This window comes from Sceloporus occidentalis, unplaced genomic scaffold, assembly GCF_023333645.1.
Source record: "Sceloporus occidentalis isolate IW3139 unplaced genomic scaffold, rSceOcc1.0.p SCAF_4, whole genome shotgun sequence".
Taxonomy (NCBI): domain Eukaryota; kingdom Metazoa; phylum Chordata; class Lepidosauria; order Squamata; family Phrynosomatidae; genus Sceloporus; species Sceloporus occidentalis.
In genome coordinates, this window is record NW_028316984.1 from 90387932 (window position 1) to 90400532 (window position 12601).

Sequence of the window (12601 nt, forward strand, 5' to 3'; positions counted from 1 at the left end):
TTTTTAGTTTTTATTTGGACATATTCTGTTATGAGCAGGTCAAAGAAGCATGGATTTCTTTTTATATGACTGTTTTCAGCTTTTATTTGGCCAAATCCTCCATTTTGAGCAGGACTGAGCAACATGGGTTCTTATTTCTACGAGTGGTTCCAGCTACTATTGGCTGGTGTGCTCCATTTCCTCCTCTTTTGCGATGGCTGGGGACACCTGGTCCACTATAACCACCATAGGGCCACAACTTGTGAGGAGGAGGAGGAGGAAGGCACCACCGTGAGGCGCCCTTAATCCCCGCCAGGCCCTGCCCTCAGCTCTTGTCAAGAAGAGAGAGTTAGAGGGGATCTCTTTTTTTCTTTCGGGCTCTAGTCCGTTCATGTTTATGGAATATCCTTCCGCCGCTGAACATTGAGAACTGCGCTGCAACAGTCTTTGGCGGTGTCCCTCCGCCTCCGGGGCGAAAGAGAGACAGAGACTGCAGAGGAGTTAAAACACTAAAGGTAAGAAGGTCTTGGAAGGAATCCCTCCGCGCGAGCAAAAGAGTCCCTCGGTGTTCCTCCGCCGCCGTCGTCGCCGCCTGGGAAGGGAGCGCACGAGCGGGAGGCGCCTCTGTCTTGGGGCTGAGGAAGAGAGGCGGCGGCGGGGCTGGAAGGGAAACAAAAGCCTGGTCCGCTCGGGAAGGCTCCCCCCTCCGCTGCTTTTGGAGAATCCCGTGACGCGGCCGGGGGGCTGGTGTTCCTCCGCCGCAGGGTCGTCGTCTTCTCCGCGAGGAGGACTCTTTCTGTCTCTGGCGGCGGAGGGATCTCTCAGGCGGCTTCTCTCGGCGCCGTTCGCCCTTCGCCGCCGCCATCTTGGATTTGATCCGCCATTTTTCCCCTTGGAATTATTATTATTGTTGTTATTACTATTATTTTTTATGACTCGCCTTTTGTTGCCGTCGCCGTCCGCCTCTGTGGCGGAAGCAGGGCTTCCTGTGGCCGGAGAGGAGCGAGGCGCCCGGAGGCGGAAGCAGGGAGGTGAGCGAGCCAGCGAGGAGCGAGGTTGCGGGGAGGAAGCAGCCTCCTTGGGGCGGCCAGGGGGGCAGAAGGGAGGCCGGGCAGCCGGCCGGGGCTCCTGGGCCACGGAGAGACCCTCCTTGGGCGGGTCTGGGCCTCCCTCGATGGAGTCAGGGAACTGGGGAGGAGGAGGAGGAGGAGGAGGAGGAGGAGGAGGAAGGGTCTCGTTCTGGCGCTGTGGGGGCCTTTTCCTATTCCTCCTCTTCCTTTTCTTCTTCCTCCTCGCCGTCGTCTTAACCTCCCTCACCCGGATCCCGGCTCATGGGACCCCGTCACCTCCAAGACCCCCATCTTCCCCCTTCTTCTCAGGTCCCTATAGACTCCCATTCCCTCCCCAGTGGAGCCATCCACCTGTCCTGGGCTCTCCTCTCTTCCTCTGCCCTCTGCCTCTCCCAGCATCGTGGTCTTTTCCAAGGAGCCCTGCCTTCTCACGATCTGCCCAAAGCACGGCAGCCTCAGCCTAGACCGCTTCCAATCATGATAATCATAATGATAATGATAATAGATGTTATTTATACCCTGCCTTTCCAAAAGAGTCAAGGCAGGTTACAAAGAATACACAAACAAATGCAGACACGCAGACGACTGAAAGTGACATAAGCCCTTCTCCCTTGCCTTGGCTTCCTGCAGAGTGCCTTTGTGCTCTGGCCTCCATCCTTAAAACTGGAGCGGAAACTTCATTTCCAAACACAAAGGATCTGTACTTTGCCTTGGCATCCTCACACACCGGTGACACACAACACACATAGATATATACGTGGCTTGCACTCCACCAACTGCGTCTAAGGAAGTAGACTGAAGGGTGTATCCATACTGCAGAATTAAACCGGTTTGACATCGTTTTGAGTGGCGTGACTTTGTTGGAAAGTGAGGGTCCAGGATCCGGCAGGATGGAGCCATGGCAGCCCCAGTAGTGTTGGGCCGCTTGGATTCTGCAGTGTGGATGGATGCCCTGGGAAGCCCGGGAAGCCCCTGCTGGCTTCTTCTTTCTCTGGGTGAGCCTGAGACCCCGGGGCCACAGGATCTCCAGGCCCTGGTTCCAGAGCCCTGCCTTCAGCCTCGGTCCAGGGGAAATGGTCTGGGCCCATCGGCTCCTTCCTCAGCCCTCTCCTCATCCAGCGCCCAATCTCAAGTGAATGTCCTGCTTTCCTTTCTCCGGGGCCACCAGAAGAAGAGGGCTGTGTGGGGCTGGGGAGGGAGGCAGATGGGAAGAAGAGCCAGCCATGATCATGATGTTGTTGTTATCTGTTCTTATGTACCCCATGTCTACCCCGCCTCCTTCCCAGCGCAGGGGCTCAGGGTGGCTGACCCACCCAAACTGCCCTTTCAGAGACTTTGGACTTCATCTCCCAGAGGCCCTCAGCCTTCTTGGCCCATTGCCGGGCATCCTGGGAGCTGAAGGCCAAGAGCCCCTTCAAGCGCTTAAAGCCCGGGGCCATTTGGTTTAGCGATCTTGTAACACCTTTGAGGCCGACGGAAAGAAGGAAGGGGCCAGCATTGTTGGACTGAGTCTGGAGGCTGCCGCAAGGCCTCTCGGCCTGATTCCGCAGAGGAAGGAGGCCGCGTCCTAGAACCGCCCCGTCTGCTAGTGGAGAGGATTCGTGCCGCTCTCCTCTGCCCCAAGGGCCGCCTCACTGGAGGGCTCCTGCCCAGCCTTCTTCCCTCCTTCTGAGGCGCTGAAATGAGCGCCCGGCTCGTTGGGGCCACGGGAGTGCTTCCTCCGTGCACGATAAGCGGCAGAGAAATGGGCGAGCTCCCCGTCCCAGGCCTCCGCCAGGAGCCTCCCTTGGCCCAGGAGGAGGAGGTCGGGTGCCCTCCCAGGGCCCCAAAAGGGTCCTCGCTTGTTCAGGCGTCTGGGACCAGGGCCCAAAACACCCTGCAGGAGTGACCCAGTTCGACAGCGCCTTCAGTGCCCTGGCTCAGTGCTCGGGAAGCCTGGTTGTCTGGCAGAGAAGGCTCAATGCAGCCTCACAGGACTACAGGTCCCAGGGTTCCCCAGCATTGAGCCCGGGCAGCTGAAGAGGCCCCAGGCTGGGTCCTGGCTGCGGGGTCTTTGGGACCTTCTTGGCAGTTGGGGGGGGGGTGTTTAAAGGCCCGAGGATAGTGACCCCCCCGCACTCGTGTGCCTGTGAGTTGGTGGCTGTGGCGAAGGGGGGCGGGCGGGTGCTTGTGTTTATCTTCGGAGAAGGGGCTCCGGGTGCGGGGTTTCTGTGATGGGGGAGAGGGTGGTTAAAAGGCCCCTTGGCTCCTGGCGGGGCTGCCCTTGAGGATCCCCCGGAGGAGCACAAGGCGGCCCTCTCACTGTCTCTGCCCCCGTCGAGTGGAGGAGCTGGGGCTGCGCCCATTTGGGCCTGTAGGGGGCAGCAGAGGCTCAGGGAAGAGTCGGGAAGAAGCCGGGGAGTTTCCTTGGCTCCCTTCAGCTGTCAGGATCCAAACACAGAAGTGCCCGCCTCCCCGTAGAGAGAGAGTGTGCAGCTGGCCCTCCGTAGCCACAGGGTTTTTAAAAATACATACATTCCAAAAAACAAGCCTTGATTTTGCCATTATATCAATACGAGGGACGCTATTTTGCTAGGCCATTGCATTTAATGGGACTTGAACATCCAGGGATCTTGGTATCCACAGGGGAGGGGTGTCCTGGAACCAAACCCCAGCACTTATCAAGGGCCCTTCATATTTATTTGAAGCTGTGGACTGAAACTCTCATTCAGCTTGGAAACCTGTGGATACCTTATTGATGGAGAAGAAGTGCATGTCCTAACTTTTGTTGGAAGGCTTTCATCTACAAAATGAGTCCAGTTCTCTACAGTGTGAGCAATGATTAGTGTTCTACTGCAGTCCAAAACACACTGCAGAAACAATCTGGGTTGAGACTGCTTTAACTGTCCTGGCTCAGTGCTTTGAAGTCCTGAGAATTGTAGTTCTCTGACAGAGAAGGCTAAATGTCTCACACAACTACAGTTCCCAGGACTCCTTAGCATTGAGCCAGGGCAGTTGAAGCGGGTCTCGGACTGGATTATTTCTGCAGTGTGTTTTGGACCTGTGTCTCTAAAATGTTCATTTCAGAGAGCATTGTTGTGTTGAATCAGAGAAAAAATATTGACAACAGACTGACAGGTATAGTGTGTGGGGAATTATGTTGCCACTGTTCTCCACTGTTTGATCATAGCCAAAAACTTAAGGATAAATGTGTGTAAAATGAACAGATTCCATGGTCAAAGAGAAGGTAGGGAGCAGAGTGGGTCGGTATACACTTGTTATTTTCAGACTGTATTCCAGGGGACCCTGGTGTTCTTGAGAAGCTGAGTAGGATTCCTTAACAAAAAAGATATTTAATATTGGAAAGGCTTTCCTAACGGACATCTTGCCAAACCACTGCTGATGCTGTCCTGCAGCTTTAACTTGTGGATACATAATCAGTTCATGTAAGGTAATGGTGTGACCCAGTACACTTAGACAGTACCTTGTAGACATTGAGTGTGAGCTATTCCTGGAATTAGTGGGCTTTGCTGCACAGTTATGTGCTTCATTTACTTCCTGTTTGGTCTGCTGTCAGACACTTTGTGTGAGGCTCCCTCTGAAAAGTGTCTGGAAACAAAACACTGTTCCAAAATGCTGTGGCCAGACTGATTACAGGAGACATGCTGTTTTCATGTTACAATAGCATTGCAGGTCTACTTCCAGGTGCAATTTGAAAGTGCTGGTTGTGATCTATAAAGACCTAAACAACCTGGGGCAGGACTCCAAAAGACTGTATTCTCCCATATGAGTCTACCTGTGTTTCAAGTTCTTTGCAAGAAAACCTTCTCTTGATTCCACCACCATCATAGACACATTTTGTAGAGATGTGAGCATGGGCTATCTTGGTGACTTTTCTGTGTTTCCTTAGCAAATGAAGCTATGTTCCCTGGCTCTTCCTTCTGCCAGTGGGGAAGGCATTTTACTCAGTCAGGCAGTTAGTTTTGTATTGAAGTTTGGTTGGTATTGAAAGTATTTTAATTGGTTAAGTGTTTTTGATTCTTTATCATTGTGCTTTTACTCTGTTTTAATGTGTTTTGTATTTCTACTTCTGTTTAAATGTTATACAAAAACTGTATTTCTGTTTAAATGTTATTATTATGTTGCCTTTAATGCCATAAATCAATGGTCCCCAAACTCTGCCTTTTAAAGAGATTATCCCCAGAAGCCTCAGCCATGTTGGCCAATAGTCTGGGATTCTGGGAGCTGATGTCCAAAATCCCTTAAAGAGCACAGTTAGGGGACCACTGTCCTAAATAAAAGCAGGAAATAATTTTGATCAATCAGTCCTAAAAAAATCCCATTAGGATACATGGCAAAACACATAAGTGGCCGATATCTTTGAGGTTAGAAATTTGGAAAAACCCTGGCACACATGGTGGGGACAGTTTGTTCCCTGGGGACAGTTTAATTTTCACAAATAATCAATACAAATTTAAATCTGTCTCATGATCATACAGCTAGGCTGCAGAGGCACCTCACTGATATAATGCTTCTCATAAAGAAAAAGTCTGCTTATAGAAAGCTAGTACATTAGAAGAACTGTTACTCTCCAATCTTCCCGTTTCTATCTATGCAGAATTATTTTTATGGAAGAGCATAAACACTGGTTCTATGTTGTTCACATTTATGCCTCAGAAATGTGATCCTTTTAGGATTTGATTTTATCTCAGTCATTTAAATCATACAGCAGAACATTATGTTCACATGTGCTGTGCATATTCAGAGAAATTCTATTTTGGCATTTATTTTTCATGTTAGTTAATATGAAATGTAGGTAATGCTTCTTTGTAAACTTAAAGGTTTGCGAAATGTGTGACCATTTTATTGACCTCAAGAGAATTCAGGGAGCTTTTTAAACCTGTGTGTGGGCTGTGCAAATAATAAAAACTGATTATTTTTAATTACTCATGACCTCAGTTACACTTCAGTGGAACTAAAATGCCACCTGAATTTCCTTCCATATTCTTTTCAGATAGGTACATGAGAAATGTAGTTATTGGTTTAATGTACAGAATTATGAACATGACAGAATTAAGTGATGCCTGGTTGTGGTACAGTGCTACCTCGGGTTACGAATTTAATTCGTTCCGCGGCGCCGTTCGTAACCCGATACATTTCGCAACCCAAAAAGCCGCTGGAAAGCTGCTAGCCGCGCTTTGAATTTCGCGCCGAAACGCGCCGAAAAGATTTTCGTAACCCGAAAAATCTTTCGTAACCCGGAACAGTTTTTTTAAATCTAACTTTTTCGTACCCCGGAAATTTCGTAACGCGGTGAATTCGTATCCCGGGGTACCACTGTATTCTGATGTCTTAACTATAATAAATTCTCCCTGTCATAAAACTAAAATTGCCAGTACTCCAAGTGTCAAAATGTTCTCTTATGCTTTAAAATCCCCCAGAACAGATTGTCACTTACACTAGAACTCTTATATTACAAATCTAGGAATGCAAACATACTTCAAATCTTTAGTTTCTCTGTATTAAGAAAGTCAAATCACTTTAAGAGTATTCTAAAAAAGATGTGGGATTGTGGGAATTGATTACAACATGACTCTGATATCCGTGGGGGATATGTTCCCAGACTTATCATGGATAATAGCATACCTGTTGACACAAATGATGTCTGGAGGAAGTTGACCAAAGAGTCATGCCGGAGGACCTGGGAGTAACTTATTAGTACTCCAGAGTGAGTACATTTCTAACTACTCCAGAGTGACTTTATTGTCAATATCCACATCTACTAGAAGCATACCATAGAATCATTCTGGAGGACCTAACAAATGCCCAAGGGGACTTTTTGTGGACATGGGTAAGTGAAACTGCAGGGTACCGGTCCTGCAGACACAGGATTCATACTGTATTTTTACATCTTTGACTTGTAAATAGCTAGGTATTCTTAGTACAGGTATACCTTAGTTAACAAAGCAGATGTGTTACTGGGCTTTAATACTTTAGCAGAAAAAGTGTGGAATAGGAATAGATTCCCACATCACAAAACAGAAGAGCAGCTGAACATGTTTCAGCAAACTATTTATCCAGCACAAGCAGTGTACACATGTGAAATGAAACAACCAGGTTAGTAAGTCTTGATAAATAATCAAAAATATTTGGATCCTTCTAGAGACCACTTGAATGTTTCTTCCAAAATATATCTAGGGGAGGTTTTTCTTTCACCAGCCTCCACTTTTCTTATGATTTCCATTTTGATGGCCAGCCTTATAAATTGGTGCTTTTGTAATATACTGGGGTAGCTGGTGAGACAGACCGCCCTTTCCTATCTGTTTTGCTGCTCAGTAAGGGATTCTGGAAGCAGCCACTGTTTACCTTTCCTGTCATAAGAAAGCACACACTGCCCATGTAGTATTGGCTAGAACAGAGTTTCAGTCTTTACCAGCTCAGGTTTCTTTGTATTGTTTACTGCAGGCATGCTGCTACAACCTGAAACAAAGTCTGGTTTTCTCAAGCCCTCCTTCACCATCCTCTCAGTAGCTGATTCTACTTAAAAAACACACCTTCCAGCTAGACAGAGGACAAGGAGAAAAGTAAGGGTTGGGTATCCATAAAAATACTTTTTAAAAAGGAGCATCCCTGTCAGAGGGTTTGTTAGCTGAGGTATGCCTGTATGTAGTCAACTAACATAGGGTACATCTACACTGTAGAAAAAATGCAGTTTGACAGACTTTAAGTGTTGTAGCTCCATCCGGTGGAATCCTGGGTTTTGTAGGTTTACAGGGTCTTTAGCCTTCTCTGCCAAAGAGTGCTGATGCCTCACAAAACTACAAATCCCAAGATTCTGTAAAATGGAACCAGGGCAGTTAAAGTGGTGTCAAACTTCATTATTTCCACAGTGTAGATGCACTCATAGGGGCAGCAATTTAACATTATTAGTTCTTAATTTTTTTTCTGTTTAATCAATATTCATCTTGGCCATATACATTATAGTGCACATTGTGGCAACGCCTCTACTTTCTGACACTTTGTTTAGTTCTAATAAATTTTATTAGAACTAGAACTATAGAAGAAACAGACCGTCACGAAGGGATGACTTAAAATCCCCCCCCCCTCAATAAAGCCGGATTGGGGCCATGGCAACTGCACACTGTGGTCCCAATCCGCCTTTTTGCTGGTGATGAAAACACTAAAAGGTAAGCTAGCCGCTCTTTTTTGGCTGGCAAAAAGCCGTTTTTTCCATTCCACCACAGTGGGAAGCCAGCTTTAAGGCGCTCCTGTGGTGTGCAGCGTATAAATGTCGTGCTACCAGAGCATCTGGAAGCCAGCCCCTGTGTAAATGGCCAGACGCTTGAAGCCGGCTTCCAGGTGGCTTGGGGGCATGTGTTGTCTGCATGCCACATCTTCAAGATGGCTAGAAGCCGGCTTTTTATGCTGGTCTGTTCCAGCCCTAAGACATTACAAAATAGTGTGAGATTTTGAGGTTTTGAAAGCACTTCATCAGGCTGAATGTTAAGCAGAGAAGGTGGATGGTTTGGTAGTGCAAGCATAATAAGCCATCAGATTCTGCTCCATTCTAGATATAAAGAATACTTGGGGCAAATTCTTTGAGGTTTGCTACTCTTCTTAATTGTTGTTGCTAACTGCACTCAAGTCAGTCTATTTATAGCGACCCTGTGGTTGAGACATCTCCAAGATACTCTGTCCTCAACTGCTTTGCTCAGGTCCTGCAGGTTCAGGACTGTGGCCTCTCTGATTGAGTCCATCCATCTAGCATGTGGCCTCCCTCTCTTTTTGCTGCCTTCTACCTTTCCTAGCATTACAGTCGCCACTCCAAGTCCATGGACTTGAAATGGGCAGACATGACGATCTGTAGAGGGGTGACCCGCCATTGAGGCTAATGGGGCATGCTCCTGCAGTGCATGCCCTTTGTTCACCCGCAGGAGTGCGCCCCATTCATTTCAATGGGGCTTGACTATGTGTGAGTCTACCAACTTGCGGGGGGGGGGGGCAAAATGGATCCCCCACGAGTTAGGAGGGGTGACTGTATTTTTTTCCTAATGATTCCTACCTTCTTATGATGTACCCAAAATACAGTAGCCTCAGTTTAGTCATCCTGGCTTCCAGCAAGAGTTCAGGCTTGATCTGTTCAAGTACCCATTTGTTTGTCTTGTTAGCCATCCGCAGTATCCTCAGCACTCTTCTCCAGTACCACATCTCAGTAGAGTTTATTTTCTTCCTATCTGTTTTCTTCATGTGCAGCTGTCACAGCTGTATATGGAGATGGGGAATACAGTGGCTTGGATGATCCTCACCTTAGTGTTCAGTATTATAACTCTGCACTTTAGGATCTTGTCTAGTTCTTTCATAGCTACCCTTCCTAGTCCTAGTTTTCTCCTGATTTCTTGACTTCAGTCTCTGTTCTGGTCAGTGTTTGATGTGAAGTATGTGTACTCTTTTACTGTCTCAATTTTCTTGTTATCTAGGATAAATTCTTGTAGATTTTCTGTGGTCATTATTTTTGTTTTCTTAGTGTTCAGCCTATCTTGGCACTTTCCTTCTTAATCTTTTTCAGTAATTGATCTAGGTCAGTGTTTCCTAAACTTTGGTCCTCCAGATGTTTTGGACTTCAGCTCCCTGAACTTCTTATTGTCATACATATACCTAGCGATTTTGGGAGTTGAAGTCCAGAACACCTGGAGGACCAAGGTTTTGGAACGCTAGGCCTCTGTTTGTTTCTGCTAGTAGTACTATGTCATCTGCATATCTTAGGTTGTTACTGTTCCTTCCCTCAGTTTTCAGTCCTCCGCCTTTGAGTCTAAGCTGTGTGTACAATATTTTCGCAATTCAGGTTGAATAGATAGGGTGATAGTATGCCGCCTTGCCCGACTCTGTGTCAACTGGGAACAATCTGTTTCTCATATTCTGTTCTAATTGCAGCCTTTTGTCCTGGGTACACATCAGGATAATCAGATGTTGTGGCATTCCCATTTCTCTAAGAGCAAGAAATAGCTTTTTGTGATTTGTGCAGTTGAAGACTTTGCTGTAGTCCATAAAACACATACAGACTTCTTCTGGAATTCCCTGGTGTGTCCCATTATCCATTGTATGTTTTTATTATGATCCCTAGTGCCTCTCCCTTTCCTGACTCCAGCTTGCACCAGTGGGATTTCTCTCTCCCATATATAGTAGGAGTCTTTGCTGCAGAATTTTGAGCAGGACTTTGCTTGCATGGGAAATAAGCATGGCAGTTCTGTAGTTACTGTAGTCTGTGTATCCTTTTTTGTGGATGAGATTGTATATTGATCACTTCCAGACTGTAGGCCACTGCTTTGTTTTCTATATTTGTTGGCATATTTTAGTTAGAACTATACTTGAATCTGTCTCTGTGGATTGTAGTTCTATTGGTGTGTAGTCGGTTCCTGGTAATTAATTCTACCTGATTGCTTTGAGTGCGGCTTTCACTTTGCTTTCCAAAATTTGGCCTTCATCTTCACAAGTTTCCTTTTCCCATGTGTCATTCGATCTTTCACATTTTTTTTTTTTTGTATAGCTCTTCTGTGTATTCCTTCTTTCTTTTTTAAAATTTATTTTAGTGTGGTTGTATACAGTCAACCCTCCATATCCATGGATTCTTTATCAATGGATTCAAGCATCTATGGCTTGAAAATATTTTTAAAATACTGTATATGCTCAACTATAAGTTGACCTCATGTATAAGTTGAGAGCAGATTTTTGGGGCCAAAATTATGGATTTTGATATGACCCGTAGATAAGTTGGGGGTAAAACTTAGGGACATGTAATGAAGGATGTAAATGACAAAGCAAAAGAAAACAATGCCAACAAACTTAAACAAACTTAAATTTTCAGCAGGCATAGCTGTTTGTGCTCATACTAAAAGCTGGATGGATGAGAGCATAGAAGGGGGTCAGTACTTCCAGGTCAGATTAAACTGTTGTCTTTCACCAGGAGATGGTTACACACACACACACACACACACAATTTAAAGCACAGTACTTACATTGACCCATGGATATGTTGACTCAGGTTTTTTAGGTCAATTTATTAACTTAAATTTCTAGACTTATACATGAGTATATACAATATACAAATTCTAAAAAGCAAAACTTGATTTTACCATTTTACTATTCCATTGTACATAATGGGCATCCATGGATTTTGGTATCTACAGAGGGTCCTGGAACCAAATCGAAGCAGATACTAAAAGCCCCCTGTATTATGTCCCGCTTCTAACCATACATAGAGCCTTCCCACCTTTAGTTGAAATTTCTCTTTGCTTTCCTTGATCATGTGGAAGAGGCCTCTATTCCTTTCTTTTTTGCTATTGGCTTCTATTTCTCTTCACTGATTGTTGTAGTAATTCTCGTTATCCTTTAGCACTAATCTTTGGATAGTAGCATTCATGGTTCTAATTGTTTCTGTCTCCCTCTTCTTTTGCTTCTCGACTTTAACTGCTTGTAGTATTTGGTCTGTCATCCATAGTTTCTCCTTTTTGACCACAGATACTGTTTTTCTTCATAATTGTAAAACCATTGACACAGGCTGTTATGCTTCTGTGCAGGCTTATACTGAAACAGCTGACTCCACTGTGTTTGAAAGGCTTGTAGGGTACAGATCATCTCATTATCTGCGGCTTCTCTCTATCAGTTCTGTGTCTTTTAAATAACTAATGCGTAAGTGTTGATGGTAGCTGCTGGTGTGACATCAACTTACTTACTGTGTCAGTGCAGTAGGCTTTGCAGATGTGATGCTGACACAACCTTGGCCACAGATTTATTGCACTGGGCACTGTTTTTAAAGGTTTGGTTTCTGATATGTGATGAACTTTGATGTGCAGAATCAAAGACATAGCTGCGCGAGTCTGTAGAATCAGTATGTATTGAGATCTTGTAGCACCTTTGAGACTCACTGAAAGAAAGAGGTTGGCAATATGAGCTTTTTGTAGACTTCAGTCTACTTCCTCAGATGTACCGAGAGCATTTGAGGAAGTAATTTGATGTGCACAGTTTCATCTTTAACATTTTGTTTTGCTATTGGATCACTCTGGCTAGTATGTCCTTAATGTAATTCAGTACTGGTTTCTGAAAATTGTGCCTAGACATACCATATATATACTCCACTATAAGTTGACCTCATGTATAAAGCAGGAGCAGGTTTTGGGGCCAAAGTTACGGATTTTTATATACCATATATGCTTGGCTATAAGTCGACCTTATGTATAAGTCGAGGACAGGTTTTGGAGCAAAAATTATGGATTTTGATATGACCCATGGATAAGTCAAGGGTAAAATTTAGGGTCATGTAACAAAGGATGTAAAGGATGAAACAAAAGTAAACAATACCAAAGAACTTACAGAATTACAGGAGGCATAACAGTTTGTGCTCATATTAAAAGCTGGATTGATGAGAGAATAGAGAGAGGTCAGTGCTTCCAGGACAGATTATTCTCTTGCTTTTCACCAGCAGATGGTTCCTTTTCATATATATATTTGAGTTGAAGTACAGTACTTACGTTGACCCATGGATAAGTCGACTCAGGTTTTGGGGGTCATTTTTTGGA

The 12601-nt window shown here is 45.4% G+C and overlaps 1 protein-coding gene across 2 annotated transcripts in view; it reads left to right on the forward strand.

The window, feature by feature from the left end:
* The first annotated feature begins 348 nt into the window (after positions 1-348).
* The window catches only part of KMT5B (lysine methyltransferase 5B), a 46063-nt gene continuing 33810 nt past the window's right edge, over positions 349-12601 (forward strand). The window contains exon 1 of one of the 2 annotated variants that reach the window (XM_089520850.1): positions 349-494. The gene's annotated coding sequence lies outside the window, so the exon portion shown is untranslated. Of the gene's footprint in view, positions 495-552; positions 1011-12601 lie in introns of those variants that run through there. The other variant, XM_089520849.1, reaches the window with a different exon arrangement.